Genomic DNA, 14,086 nt, shown 5'->3' with positions numbered 1-14,086 from the left:
TTCAACGGGACTTTTTAAACTTCATGGACAATCTGCACGAGCAGCAAATCAGACTGTGTGTGTCCAGCACGAGAGCTAAATATAACAGGCTCCTAAGCAATGATGCCAACTTAGCGACTTCACTTCTTTTTTACTGCATGAACAATGGACTTAACACGAATGCACAGGCTCTGTAACGTTTCCCAACACGGTTATGTTTTTTTGTATCTCGTGCGATGCTGCTGTCATTCGGAAACTGCAGCATGTTGGCAGACAACTTTCTCTTGTTGTTTGTGCCGCACGGTAGACTACCCTATCATCTCAAATAGTGAAGCGAGTACTCTCTCCAGACTCGCAGAAGATGGTCGCTAGAAACTTTCATTTAAAAAGTCACCGGATGACCAGAAAACTCGCTGTATGTGACAACAAAATGTGCTCCACATTGCTGGTAACCCGCCGCTTTGACTCAAAGCAAAATAGGGGAGACCGGGTATGAACGTAACAAAGGGATAGTTGTAACAGCCTCAATTCCAACAATCAGGGATAAGATATGAGTCATGTGACACCCTCAGTTCCCTCAGACTGTCATTGTGATCTTCAAGCCACAGACATAATTTCTCTTGGAGCTACGGGGAAAAGTAATGTTTTGAGGTATGAAAGTAACAAAAAATGTTTTTTTCATTTTTGGTCTGGGGCCTTTCCTGTTGTAGATAATGTTATATGTGTTATATCAGGTGAAACTACAGTTTCTCAAGTCATGAATGGTGTAACTGTCCCTTGCTATTGTTGGTACACCATGCTAATACAGCTATCTAAAAATGAACGACTGTGCTGGGGTAGGTTGTAACAGGAGTGTCTGAAAATGTCACAACCATCCTTGGGCAGTAACATAAGATGTTTTTTGTGATTCAGTTCCCTCAGACTGTCATTGTGATCGTCCATGTAAGATTTCAAGCCACAGATATAATTTCTCTTGGAGCTATGGGGAAAAGTCCAGTTTTTGGGGTATGAAAGTAACAAAAAAAAATGTATTCTTATTTTTTGACATTTAAAATTAATCTCTATAGGACTACATTAATGTGAGCAATTGTTCTGTTCTCATGATGTTTGTAAGGAGTAAATAAATTGCCATATCACATTGAGTCCCATTAATTTATATGCTGTTACAACCTACCCCGATAGGTGTTTCTATGCTGTTACATCCTACCCCAGTAGTGCACACTTCACATTTGGCATGATTTCAGATGTTATGTCACGTAATAGAGGACATTTAAATAGTTGTCATTTGTAGTAGACATATGTGTGTGCTTTGCTAAAAGTTATAGAAGTGTAGCGTTTAAAAAAATAGTTTTAGAGAGTAATTTAGAGTGCTCTCCAAACAATGTTACTTTCATACCCGGTCTCCCCTACTGATTGCTTGGTCACGCCTCCTCGCAATAGAGATGGAAAGGCGGTCTGAATCAGAGCAAGATGATGTGCGTTGCGCACGAGAACAAATCCTGAAATTGACAGTTTCTAAAAAGTTTTAAGAGATATTATCCAATTTGTACCGATGCGGACAGTCAAGGTACGATGTATCTCGATTTTATTTGCGTTTCTTACCGATGCAGACGTTTGCAAATCGATGCAACCGTACCGTACAGGTCGTATCGATTTTCCGATAGGTATCGGTGAATCTTCCCGTCCCTAATATATATATATATATATATATATAAATAATAGGCCTATAGCCAAATAGCCGTGGCTGAAGCATGGACTGTGTTCATTTAGGCTAGGCGATGTAGCATGTAAGTTAATGAGACATTCAATTTGGTTTCCCCCAATAAGGGGCTTAACACACATTCACGAGCAAAGTACCCAGATGGCCGTTCATACGTATGTGACTACAATACTCACAACAACTGCCTGGGCACCTGCAATATGCAACACACTCTGCTGCTTCCGAATGTTGTGACTTGATAACTGGAACAACAAGTATTTCTTAGTACTTGTATACTGTTACTGGTCCTGTCTTGCGCTTTAATGTCTGTCTGTTGGTCCTCCTGTATATGCCTATGTTAAAGGGGCATGCCACTAATTTGGGGCTTAATACAGTTAAAATCGTTTGCCAGGCTTTATAAAGGTGGTAAAGTGTCTTATTTTTCATGTTAGGCGTTGTCTTGCTTTAAGACAAGTTAAAAGAGGGAGTATATCGCTAAGCTAGTGAGAGTCAATGGATCACAGTAGCATGTGTGATCCATTGAGTCTCACCAGCTTAGATAACTACTCGCTCCTTAAAACAAGACAACACCTAACATGAAAAATAAGGCACTTTACCACCTTTATAAACCCAGGGCAACGATTTTAACCGTATTCAGCCCCAAAATAGTGGCATACCCCTTTTAAGTATTTTGCTTCTAAATCTTCAGAACTGCTGTATAGTGGTGCAGTAGTGCATAGTTGTGCAATTTCTTGGTATAATTCACAGGCCTTCAATGTCAGCGTAATTGGTCCCTGAATTGGTCCCATTCACAAATATTAGCCTACCTTTTATGAATGTTTACCACCACCATCAAATTCTAAGTATTCATTATGATTGGGGAAATTACACTTTTCATACATTTGAAGGGGGATCTCCTCAACATCTTAAGCTGCAAAACCTATTGTACTTTGGTCATAATAGTGAATATTAATTAAATATTCTGGCCACCATCCTACAAAATGCACTTTTAAGTCAGAAACACGTCATCTTTCCATTGATTTTGAAAGCCTACAAACTGGTTCCTGCCCGGATTTGTAATATTTGTTAAAGAAAAGTCATTTTTGTCCTAAAAAGTACCCACAACAAGTTTCTATGAACATGTTGACCCTTCCAATCAATTCCCCAATTGGAATTATCTAAAAAAAAGTGGTGTGTCGTTTGTCTTTTGTACCATGTCTGGTTCAAACCTTATGTGAATGACCTTGCCTATATTGGGGGGTGTCATCATATTGGGGCGTCTGGCGGGGGTCCCCCACCACTGAAAATGTCTGCCAGTGGTCATTTCTCTATTAGGGGAGCATGATGAACAATTCATGATAGGTTTCAAGAGGTAACCTCACCAGCTGATCTAGCCCATTTTTTACCCCCCAATTAATGATGTCTGGCAAGCCCCGCCCACCATCAAAAACGTCTGGCAGTGGCCATTCCTCAATCAGGGGACCATCTCAAACAATTTACAACAGGTTCCAAGTGGTAACCTCACCAACTGATCTAGCCCATTTTTGGGGGTGTCATCATACGGGGGCGTCTGCCGGGGGTAACCCACCACTAAAAATGTCTGGCAGTGGTCATTTCTCTATCAGGGGACTATGATGAACAATTTACAACAGGTTCCAAGTGGTAACCTCACCAACTGATCTAGCCCATTTTTGGGGTGCCAGTTTTACAGCCCCCTGGCCACACCCACCAGAGGGAACCTGGCAGACGTGCTGTTCCTCTATCTGGGGACCATACCAGACATCATAGTACCCATAAAAATTGGTAACCTTCCCAACTAGGCTGACCCCCCTGGGCTCCTGGTCTAAACAGCGCCCACGAGTTTTACACCAGCTCTCCATAATGTGTTCTACTTTGTGTGTCATTACCACTGTGTCTATCTAAATCTAAGATATTCACAGATGCAGGCAAAGTATTGATATACTGTATAGAGAGTTTAGAAAGTATTCCAAAAGCTCCCATCCCGTTCTGTTGTCTTTTTAAAAATCCAGCACCTATACACAGTACATTTTGCAGTGGTAATTGAACACTTAAAGAGTCAAATGTGCGGTAACACTCTTGTAGTTGGTCCAATTTTGTAAGTGTTGAAATAGACACTACAACACAGACTGTGAAGGGATATGTACATTTTTGATCAAATCTATTGCAGTATAAAGTAGAAGTAGAAGTGTTCTTACTGATGTAGTTATAACATAATTGTGCATAGTTTATACACCAATTATTCCACTGTTCCTAATGAGGTAGACACTCTGTAACAGTACTTGAAGGGTTTATTTGCAAAACGGTGTATCCACCATTTTTGACTTTTGCATTTTATTATTGGAAATGACTGTTCAGAGGTCCTATCACCTATGTGTGAATTCTTGCCACTCCAATACTTTAGGAACATACTTTTTAAACCTATATAAAATCAATTTTGCAATGCAGTGCAATGGAATGCCCAATACAAGTTTAATGTCAATTTCCCAACATTCTTCAAAATGGAGATACACCGTTTTGCAAATAAACTCTTCACTTCCACTTGTACTTTATACACCTCTGTGTCTGATACATAAAGCCTGTGAGCAGAGCCGTGTGCAGAGCTCTTGACGTTCTCCATGGCGGCCCCATGCACCGTCTCCCCATGACCTGCTGCAGACACACAGCCTTGTACAACAGCGCACTCGAGATTTATACCGGCTCTCCATTTGGCTCGGCGAGACTGAATTCCTGGCCCCTTCCAGTTCCTCCTCACAGCTGCTCCAAAAAACGAACCTCCTCCACCACCACCACCACCACCACCACCACCTCCACCCCGTTACAACACCACCCCACCCTCCCCCACTTTCGCAAAGCGCTCATCCTGGCCCTCCCCCTTGTTGAATCAAGTCAAACATCTGGAGTGAGATAAGTTATCTTCCCCCCGTCTCTCTCCTCTTTGTTCTGCGGTGAAAGCTTCAGCGGCGGAGGCCAACGCTAGGCCAAAGCTCTAATTTGCCTTTAATGGGGTGTCTGGATGTCGCAGGCGGACATTTTTTTTGTTTGGGGAGGACTGGAGAGGGTGGGCTGAAGTCTGGTTATAAGGGGTGGGGTGGACAGGGAGGAGAGGAGGGGGTCGAAGTTTTCCCCTCTTCCGCCCACACCTCCAAACATCTCTGGTCCGGCCTCTGAGTGGGAGCGTCTAACAACTGACCCTCTCTTCCCCCCCTCCATCCTCACCTTCACCGTAAATTCGGCCAAACAACACATCTCGGCGAGAGTTCAGCGTTGCTATACTTGACAGTGTTTGGCATGGGAGCAATTGCACACAGCCAGCTCGCAAAACAAAAAAAAGTATTTGGACCAATTCGTGCAAAGCACTTCACGAGCCTATGGGATGCGTCAGTAGACCACGCCGCCGTACATGAGCCTGTGGTCATTCTGTAGAGGAAATTAGTTTAATAAAGGGATGTGTGTAGCCTGAGTGTATGTACAATGCAGGGATGTCAACCTGGGGGCTCTTCCTCAAGTGTACAAACTGAGGATATATGACAGTTGTGAACCAACAGGGAATCACGACTGCGGGAAAGAAGAGGAGGAGGAGAAGAGGAGGAGAGGGAAAAAAATGCCGCCTCCCGTCTCGCATGGCCATGCGGGAGTTGTTTGTCTCGGAAGACGCCCCTCCACGCATCAAAAACCAACCCCCCCACCCCCCCTTTACATACACACACACACACGCGTGCGCACACACACACCCACACATACACATGCAAACACAGAGACATACAAAGACAGACACACACACAAATCCACAAATAGGCAAACACATGCACACGCACACACACAAACAGACACAGACGCGTGCGCACACACACACACACACACACACACACACACACACACACACACACACACACACACACACACACACACACACACACACACACACACACACACACACACACACACATTCAAACACACATACACACACACACACACACATTCAAACACACACACACACAGACACACATATTCAAACACACACACACACAAAGCATCTCTCTCCCTTCTCCCAAAACATGGGATGCAGTTACATCCAATGTGACAAGGCTTCTGCTATTCTTAACTTGGGCTCCTGTGGCTGTGTCTTCGCTGGCCATGGGGGGGATTGTTGCTGTGGTGGTGGTGGTTGTTGGCGATTGTGAGGGGGGAGGGGGGTGGGGGTTTGAAAGAGAGAGAGAAAGAGAGAGAGGAGGTAAGAATGTGGGAGTGGGGGTGGGGGTGGCTTTGGTGGTGGAGATTTCTAGATGGTGAGGGGTGTGCTTGATACAGGGACAGCGGGAAGGAGGAGAGGAGATGGAGGGAGAGTGAGGGAGACATGCGAGGTGGAGGTGGAGGTGGAGGTGGGGGTGGAAGGATGAACAGCATGGGAGGGGGTGGGGGGTGCGTTCATGCTGCAGGCACTCCAGTCGATTCGCCTGCGCCTGATGGAGGGCTCATCTGACACGGCTCCCTCTCTTTCTTCTTCCCCTTCTCCTCGAGCTGTGGCGTACATATGCCTTTGGCTTCGGCGAGCGAGACATCGACCCAGCCATCTGCTGAGGCTCTCCTGTCTTCTCCTCTCCTCCCTTCTCCTCTGCTCTGCTCTCCTACCCCTCTCCTCCTCTCTCCTCTCCTCTCCTCTGCTCTTCTCTCCTCTCCTCTCCTCTCTTCTCTCCTCTCCTCTCTCTCTTCTCCTATCCTCTCTCTCTTCTCTCCTCTCTCTCTCTCCTCTCCTCACTACCTCTCTCCTCTCCTCTGCTCTTCTCTTCGCTCCTCTCTCCCCTCCTCTTCTCCTCTGTTCTCTTCTCTCCTCTCCTCTCCTCATTACCCTTCTCTTCTCTCCCCTCTTATCTCTCCTCTCCTCTCTTCACTACCCCTTTCCTCTCCTCTCCTCTTTTCTCTCCTCTCCTCTCCCTCTCTCCTCTCCTCCACGACGTGCCCATCAGCCGCCAACTGGGCCACGACAACACCAGCGACAGGAGAGCTCCACTGGCTGGCTGGCAAGGCGAGGGGAGCTCACACCCTGCCCGCCTGCCCGCCCGCCCGCCCGCCCGCCTGCCCGCTCGCCAGGCTCCCTTGCTCCAGACAGACAGACAGACGAGGCAAACAGTGCAGCCCATGAGCGCCGCAGCAGCAGCAGAAGCAGAAGCAGAAGCAGAAGCCACAGCCGCCTGCCTGCCCTGCTGCCACTCGCTCCCCACGTCTGTGTGTGTGTGTGTGTGTGTGTGTGGCAACACATGTGTGTGTGTGTGTGTGTGTGTGTGTGTGTGTGTGTGTGTGTGTGTGTGTGTGTGTGTGTGTGTGTGTGTGTGTGTGTGTGTGTGTGTGTGTGTGTGTGTGTGTGTGTGTGTGTGTGTGTGAGAGAGAGAGAGAGAGAGAGAGAAAGAGAGAGAATGGGGGAGGGGGATGTGTGCAATTGTGCATATGTCCATCTGATTGTGCATAAGGATGTGCATGACGTGTTAAGAGAGAGAGAGAGAGAGAGTGTGTGTGTGTGTGTGTGTGTGTGTGTGTGTGTGTGTGTGTGTGTGTGTGTGTGTGTGTGTGTGTGTGGGTTGGGGCTGTCGGGATGTGTGCAATTGTGCATATGTGCCCATGTGTGGGTACTCATATGTAGGTGTGCAACTGTGCATATGTCCATCTAATTGTGTGAAACAGTATGCAAGATGTGGTGGAGTGAGAGTGTGTACGTCTGTGTGTGTTTTGTGTGTGGGGGAGGGGAAGCGCATGGCTGTGTGTGCAATTGCGCGTATCTGGGCTCATCTGAGTGTGTGTAAAGGTGGGCAAGACAAGTGTGTGTGTGTGTGTGGAGCGGGGGTCTTCGGGGGACATGTTTGTGTGTGTGCATATGTCCATTTCAGTGTGTGTAACACTGTGTGTGCAGGATATCTGACAAACCTTAAGTGCGCACAGCAAATGTAAAATGTAGTGTTACAATAATTCAAGTTAACTCTGTTGTAGTTGGTCCTACATTTCTAAGTGTTCAATGACAGTAATGCATCCTTTGTGTAGCTACGGCTGGGCTCAATAAAACCACGCTTAAATACTGATGTCACTAATAAATACTGATAAATACTGATGTTAAATGCAGTCCACGCTAAAATACTGATGTTTTGACTCTTACTTTATTTTCTTCACTCGTCATAAAGCACCGTAAAAAAAACTGATAAGCAATGAACAGACAAAACACATACCACACATTTCATATGAAACCAAAAATGTGTAAAGACAATGCAATATAAGTGGTAGAATGGAGCGTTGCAAAGGCCGTCAACTCATGACTTAAGTCCTTTACCTGACCCTAACGCCCCCACGTCATATCAGTTCAACTCAGGACAACAAGAAATACAACATGAGCATACATTGAACGAAACGATACATTCACATCAACCCACACATCAAAATAAATCCACGTACATACGAAAGAAGAAACAAAATCAGACAGAAATTTGACCTAGTCATTGTTGTAATAAAAAAAAGGTCACTGCTGCCATAAAGACCTATCAGCTGCCAGCTACGGATTTGTTTATGTGTGAAGGGTAAGGTGTCATGTGATGTACCGTACACCGTGTGCTTTGTTGTAAATGTACTTGTGTGCATGCGTGCCCGTGTTGATGAGTGAGAAGTGTGTGTGCGTGCGTGCGTGCGTGCGTGCGTGCGTGCGTGCGTGCGTGAGTGTGTGTGCGTGCGTGCGTGCGTGTTTGTGGTGTGGTAGCCAGTATTTGCACTGTGCGGCTATGGGCGGCGGGTGCTGGCAGATTTGCAGGGTGATGAAAGGCAAATGTAGCATGTAAAAAGAGTGTGATTGTTTGAGCGGCCCCTCTGGATGTAAAAAAGGAGTGTGATTGTCTTGTCTGAGCAGACCCCTCTGGAGGACACTGATCCACCCTGACACCCGACAGACAGCTGGGATGGCTGAGGGCCACCTGACTACTTACTCCAGGGCCCCCACTACTATACACACCAGGGCCCCTAGCTCCCTTGCAATCCAGTATTTGTGTGTGTGCGTGTGTGCGTGTGTGCGTGTGAGAGAGAGAGAGAGAGAGAGAGAGAGAGAGAGAGAGAGAGAGAGAGAGAGAGAGAGAGAGAGAGAGAGACAGAGAGAATAAAATGAGATAGTGATAGTGAAAGAGATAGTGAAATAGTGAGAGCAAGAAAGAAAAAGGGACAAAGAATGAGGCGAGAGAGAGAGAGAGAGAGAGAGAGAGAGAGAGAGAGAGAGAGGAGAGAGAGAGAGAGGAGAGAGAGAGAGAGAGAGAGAGAGAGCGAGAGAGAGCGAGAGAGAGAGAGAGGAGGGTATTACAGGAGCTTACCAATAGGCACCCTCCCTACAAACACACTCAACTAGACAAAGCCTTAATGAAAACATGTCTTTCATCACTGGGCAAAGACAATGAGAAATGAGCAGGGGATGAGGGGTGTATGTGTGTGTGTGTGTGTGTGTGTGTGTGTGTGTGTGTGTGTGTGTGTGTGTGTGTGTGTGTGTGTGTGTGTGTGTGTGTGTGTGTGTGTGTGTGTGTGAGAGAGTTGGGTACAGAGGGGGGGGTGCGGTGAGCAGAATGCTTTTGAGATCGACACCGCCGCTTTGGAAACGACTGCAATTCTTGTATATGCAAATACGGTGATCCACAAAAGCAAATTACGTCTGAATATTTCAATGGATATTACCCTGAAGAAATTAAACTGTGTGTCACAGGTATCCACACGGGGTACACTGCAGCAACTGCAGTGGAGGATAAGACGCTTCCACTGTTCTGCGTAGTAGGGGTGTGTTCAATATATTACATCACAAAATATCACAATATTACACGTATTGTATCATGATACTTATAAGCTAGAGGTTTTTGGCAATACTCCACCTAGTTAGTAGAAAGACTACCAACTTTCTCACTTTTTCTCATATTATCAGTCGACAATTAGAGTTATACAGTAAATTAACAATTTTATGTAATGCTACATAAAACACGACAGAAGCCATATTTCGCTACAACAATTGTTAGGAACACCAGTGAATACTGCTGAACACTTGGTGAGTTGCATATTCTTGAAAACAAATGTTAAAGGTGATTTTAAGAACAGAGTTGTACATGCCCATAGACGGCATAAATAGTGAAGTTCCCCTTTAACATATATCGTATTACATGTATCGCAATACTCATCGTATTGGGACCCCATTGTAATACGTATAGCGCAAGATTGTTGGCAATACCCAGCCCTGCAGTGAAGAATTTTTGGTTACACTTCACTTGACGACGACGTCATACGTATGACATAACAGTGTCATAATAGTGTCAAAACAGTGTCATGAGAGTCACGAACAAGCCATAAACACAATGTAAATCATGTCATAACTGTCATTTAATGTCAGTTTATGACACATGCATGACTGCGTGACTGTTAATGACACTGTTATGTCACACATATGACGCCCTTGTCAAGCAAACTGTTACCAATTTTTTTGCAGTGAAGAATCATAAAGAGAGCAAAGGCATGCTGTCCAACTAGATCAGTGGTTCTTAACCTGAGGTCCATTTGCAGTATAATAAACCCAAATCAAAACCAAATTAAAACATGTTTTGGTCCCATGTAAAGTCATTAACGTATTGATTAATGTCTCGAGTAAGAGTCGTTGAAGTTAATCACTTTCAAGATTTTTTAGTGCTTATATATGTGTAGAAGGGGGCGCTGTGGCGCAGCGTGCTAAGCCCCCCACATTTGGGCTTGCATGCCCACCCACGGGGACCCCGTTTCGAGTCCGGCTGGGGTCATTTCCCGATCCTCCCCTGTATCTCTGTCCCATTCACTTCCTGTCACCATCTTCAACTGTCCTGTCAAATAAAGGCATAAAAGCCCCTAAAAATATATATTTTTTAAAATAATAATAATAAATGTGTAGAAGATTGTGTTGGGGGGGTGTGCCTTATCTCAGGCAACATCGTCTATGGCAAAAGTCAAGAAACTCAAAAAAATGTACTTATTCATTGCTCAACCTATATTTTTTACCCCCTGATATGTATCAGCAGGTTTAAACCAATTCAACAAAACAGCGATTCTTATTGTGCACTATTTAGTTTGACAATATTATCACTCGGTTCAGACTTCATTTGTTATATTCTAATGCTTGTAGTAGGGCCGCAATGATACATGAAGCAAACACCATAAAAGGACATATTGACAGTGTGCTATAAAAAATAATGTCCGCCCTTAAAAGTGATCTGCGGTGCTTTTGTTTGGCGGCCCTTTGGTGTCTGGACAGGCTTCAGAGGGCCCCCTGAGAGTGACTGATCTGCACAGCCTCCTACTAACTAACATCGTTTGAACTTCTGGAGCCCCACAACATAGACACAGGCCATGTCGCAATGGCTTTGCCTACAAAACACAAGTCATCCAGCGAAGGTCAGTCAGTGCTCAACCCCTTCATGCCAGGGTTGCCAGACGAGGGATAATGATTTCCAGGCCAAAAAATGCTCAAAACCCGCCTGGAAGCACTAAATCCCACCCAATTCTATTGATTTCTATGGCCAAAAATTGGGTGGGATTTTCTCCAAAATCCATTTTTTCCCGCAGACGGCCATCCTAAGCAGCCCAATTGGCCGGGAAACCACCCAATCTGGCAACACTGCTTCACGCAGAGCCTCATAACCACACTGTTCTTTGTTCAGTTTCCGCAAACGCATACCGTGTTAGGTGTGCACGACAGACAGTACACTAGGTTAGGCCTTGACGTAGGCCCGAAACATTGGCCAAAATAAAATGTTTTTGTATGATGTTCTGAGTATTCTGACGATTACCGTTTTGTCACCAAATGGTAATGACCAAGGCTTTAGCGACTGGTTAAGACCTTCAGTAATTTCATAGCAATGTTGTAATGACGTAGCATAGTGTTAGGGATAGTGTTTTCAGCAAAGACTGACCAGGTCGATCTGCACTAACAGGCCATGACTGGAACTAACAACTGAGGAGATACAGTCGTGGCGAAGTGTAGTGTATCACTGCATCCTTGTGGCAAATGCTAGAATCTCATCTACATCCCCACAGCAGTCTCGGTAGGCAGCGAATAAGCTCCAGGCTCCAGGCATAGCACACTTAAAACACGCAGACGTACAGTACACTGCTCTGCAAAATGAATTAAAGAGAGAGTAAAGTAGAACTGGAATTTAAAAATGATATTATTCATACGATAAACATTCACTGGAGCTAGAAATAAAGCTTAGTATATGTTCCACATCTGATGAAAAAGTGTGTATAGTCTTGACATTTTTTTTTCTGTGCAGAGCTCTAAAGCTGCAACAGCTGAGGGCGAGGGATACACATTATCCAAACAGTGGTTGTGTTTTGAGCAGGCTCAGAAATTCCTTAGTGCTCCACTGGGCTCCAGCTCCCTACAGTACGAAAGTGTGAGAGAAGGGAAGCAGGGAATCAGGTCTGCAAACCCGCAGGGTCTGTAAATATTAATGAACTTCTTGCCACTCGGGAATTCTGTCGCACTCTCTCTCTCTACTTCTCTCTCTCTCTCTCTCTTCATCTCTCTCTCTTTTCTCGCCCTCAACCTCTCCCTCTCCCTCCCTCCCGCACTCGTCATTTTTCAGCCCGTTTGTTTAATTAAAAGAGCTCATTTTAGAGAAATTAATGGTTGTCTGTTGCCTGTAGGGCTGCTCTCGGTGCGGTGGTAAGGCTGCGGTCTTGACATTTAGCTGATGTGCAAAGAAGGAGAAAGGAGGGGTGGGGGGGGGGGGGATGCATGGCCAAGCCGAGGCCAGATCCCTCAACGCCGAGCTGTTTAGTCCCCCCAGAGCAGCGAAACCACAAGGCAAGGAGTTGTGATCCCCGTTCGGGCTCCGTGTCCCATACATTTATGCTTTGTCACGCTTAATTACACCAGGAGTCCTCATTAAGGACTAAAAAGGGAAAAAAAACACTTGGCAAGTCACACCACAAGGGAGTTTTTTTCCCCCAGTGTCTTGCAAGTTTGTTTTAAATTCAATGTCATGTTCTTTTTTCCAACTATAATAGACTACTTTTGCCTCTGTTGCTTTGTTTGCAGTCGAATGCCTTCAAAATGATAGCAAGTGAGAAAAAAAAACACATTCATTATTGTTATTTTCAGTGATCTACATTTCCAATGTGTGTAAGCACAATTCACACTTGCTGTGACCTTCAAAAGTAAACTTCCACATAATTGCTCCAAGCTGCAACTATTTAAAGGTGGCATGGCACACATCTTTGCAAACTGAATATGATAGCAATCTATTTTATTGTTCCTTACTGTGGGTATGGACCTGTATTACTATCTAAATGGGACTACATATATTATTTTGTATTTCCACAATGAAAACCTGAAATTAACCTTAATAATCATATAACCCAGAATAAGTACATATTACGCATTGTTGTACAGCAAAAACTGCAAAAATGATTAATTCAACACTTAGCGAGTCAACTTAACATCTTTTTTTGTGTTTGGTCCTAGAGCTCTCTAAGTGTTGAACTAACACTGCATTTCTGACTGTGTGGTATAAAAAGGGACTTGTAAACTAAAGCATAACCTTTAGCATCCCTACAAGGGGTGTCTTCAAAGTGAGAATAAAAGAATAGCCTAAGTGTTTTTAATGGACAGTTTGCATAACGCCTGGCCTCTGTTAAAACTCAGTGACAGCCCTAGTGACGAGAGTGACACGGAGAGAAGGCGAACGAACGACAAACACAGCCTGAAAAGACTAACGTCACAACGCATGAGGCAAACAAACGGGGCCTGGGGCTGCCTACGGCCTCACACTGTGCCGAGCGTCATTGTTAATAACTCTGACAAGGTATCAGATATACTCATCTTCTCTACAACAATAACGAGGATAAACAGGATTTCCGTCGCAGGGAATTAGCGCCGTGCTCCTCCCTCTCCTCTCCTCTCCACTCGCCACTTTTTTTTTCTTCTCTCCCTCTTTTACCCTTCTTTCTTTTGTTTGAGTGGAACATTTTCTGCCTTTTTTTATTACGGGGGGCCATTCACTGCGAGGGACCATTCAAATAGCGCTGGGCAGTCGCTCCAGCATGGGAGGGATGTGGTAGCTCTTCTTCTTCTCTTCCTGTTCTTCTTCTCCTTTCTTCTTCTTTTCCTTCTCTCCCCTCCTCCCTCCATCTCTGTGCGTGTACGTATTGTGTGGCGGACAGATTTCTCAGAGAATGGAAGCCAGCTCCGATCCCCTCCCTCCTTTTTTAATTGCTTTCCGGATGGTAACAAAGGCGCCATTTCACTGTGAGCCAGACCACATACAATAATGATTTCTCCACTGGCCTGTCCTACTTATTTCCTATGTTTGAAAACTTTTTAATTCGAAAATTGCAAGAGAAGATTAATTGTCTGATATGTAA

The sequence above is a fragment of the Engraulis encrasicolus genome, chromosome 6, assembly GCF_034702125.1.
Source record: "Engraulis encrasicolus isolate BLACKSEA-1 chromosome 6, IST_EnEncr_1.0, whole genome shotgun sequence".
NCBI lineage: Eukaryota > Metazoa > Chordata > Actinopteri > Clupeiformes > Engraulidae > Engraulis > Engraulis encrasicolus.
The sequence above is the reverse complement of the archived record's forward strand: the minus strand, read 5'-3'. Positions refer to the sequence as shown.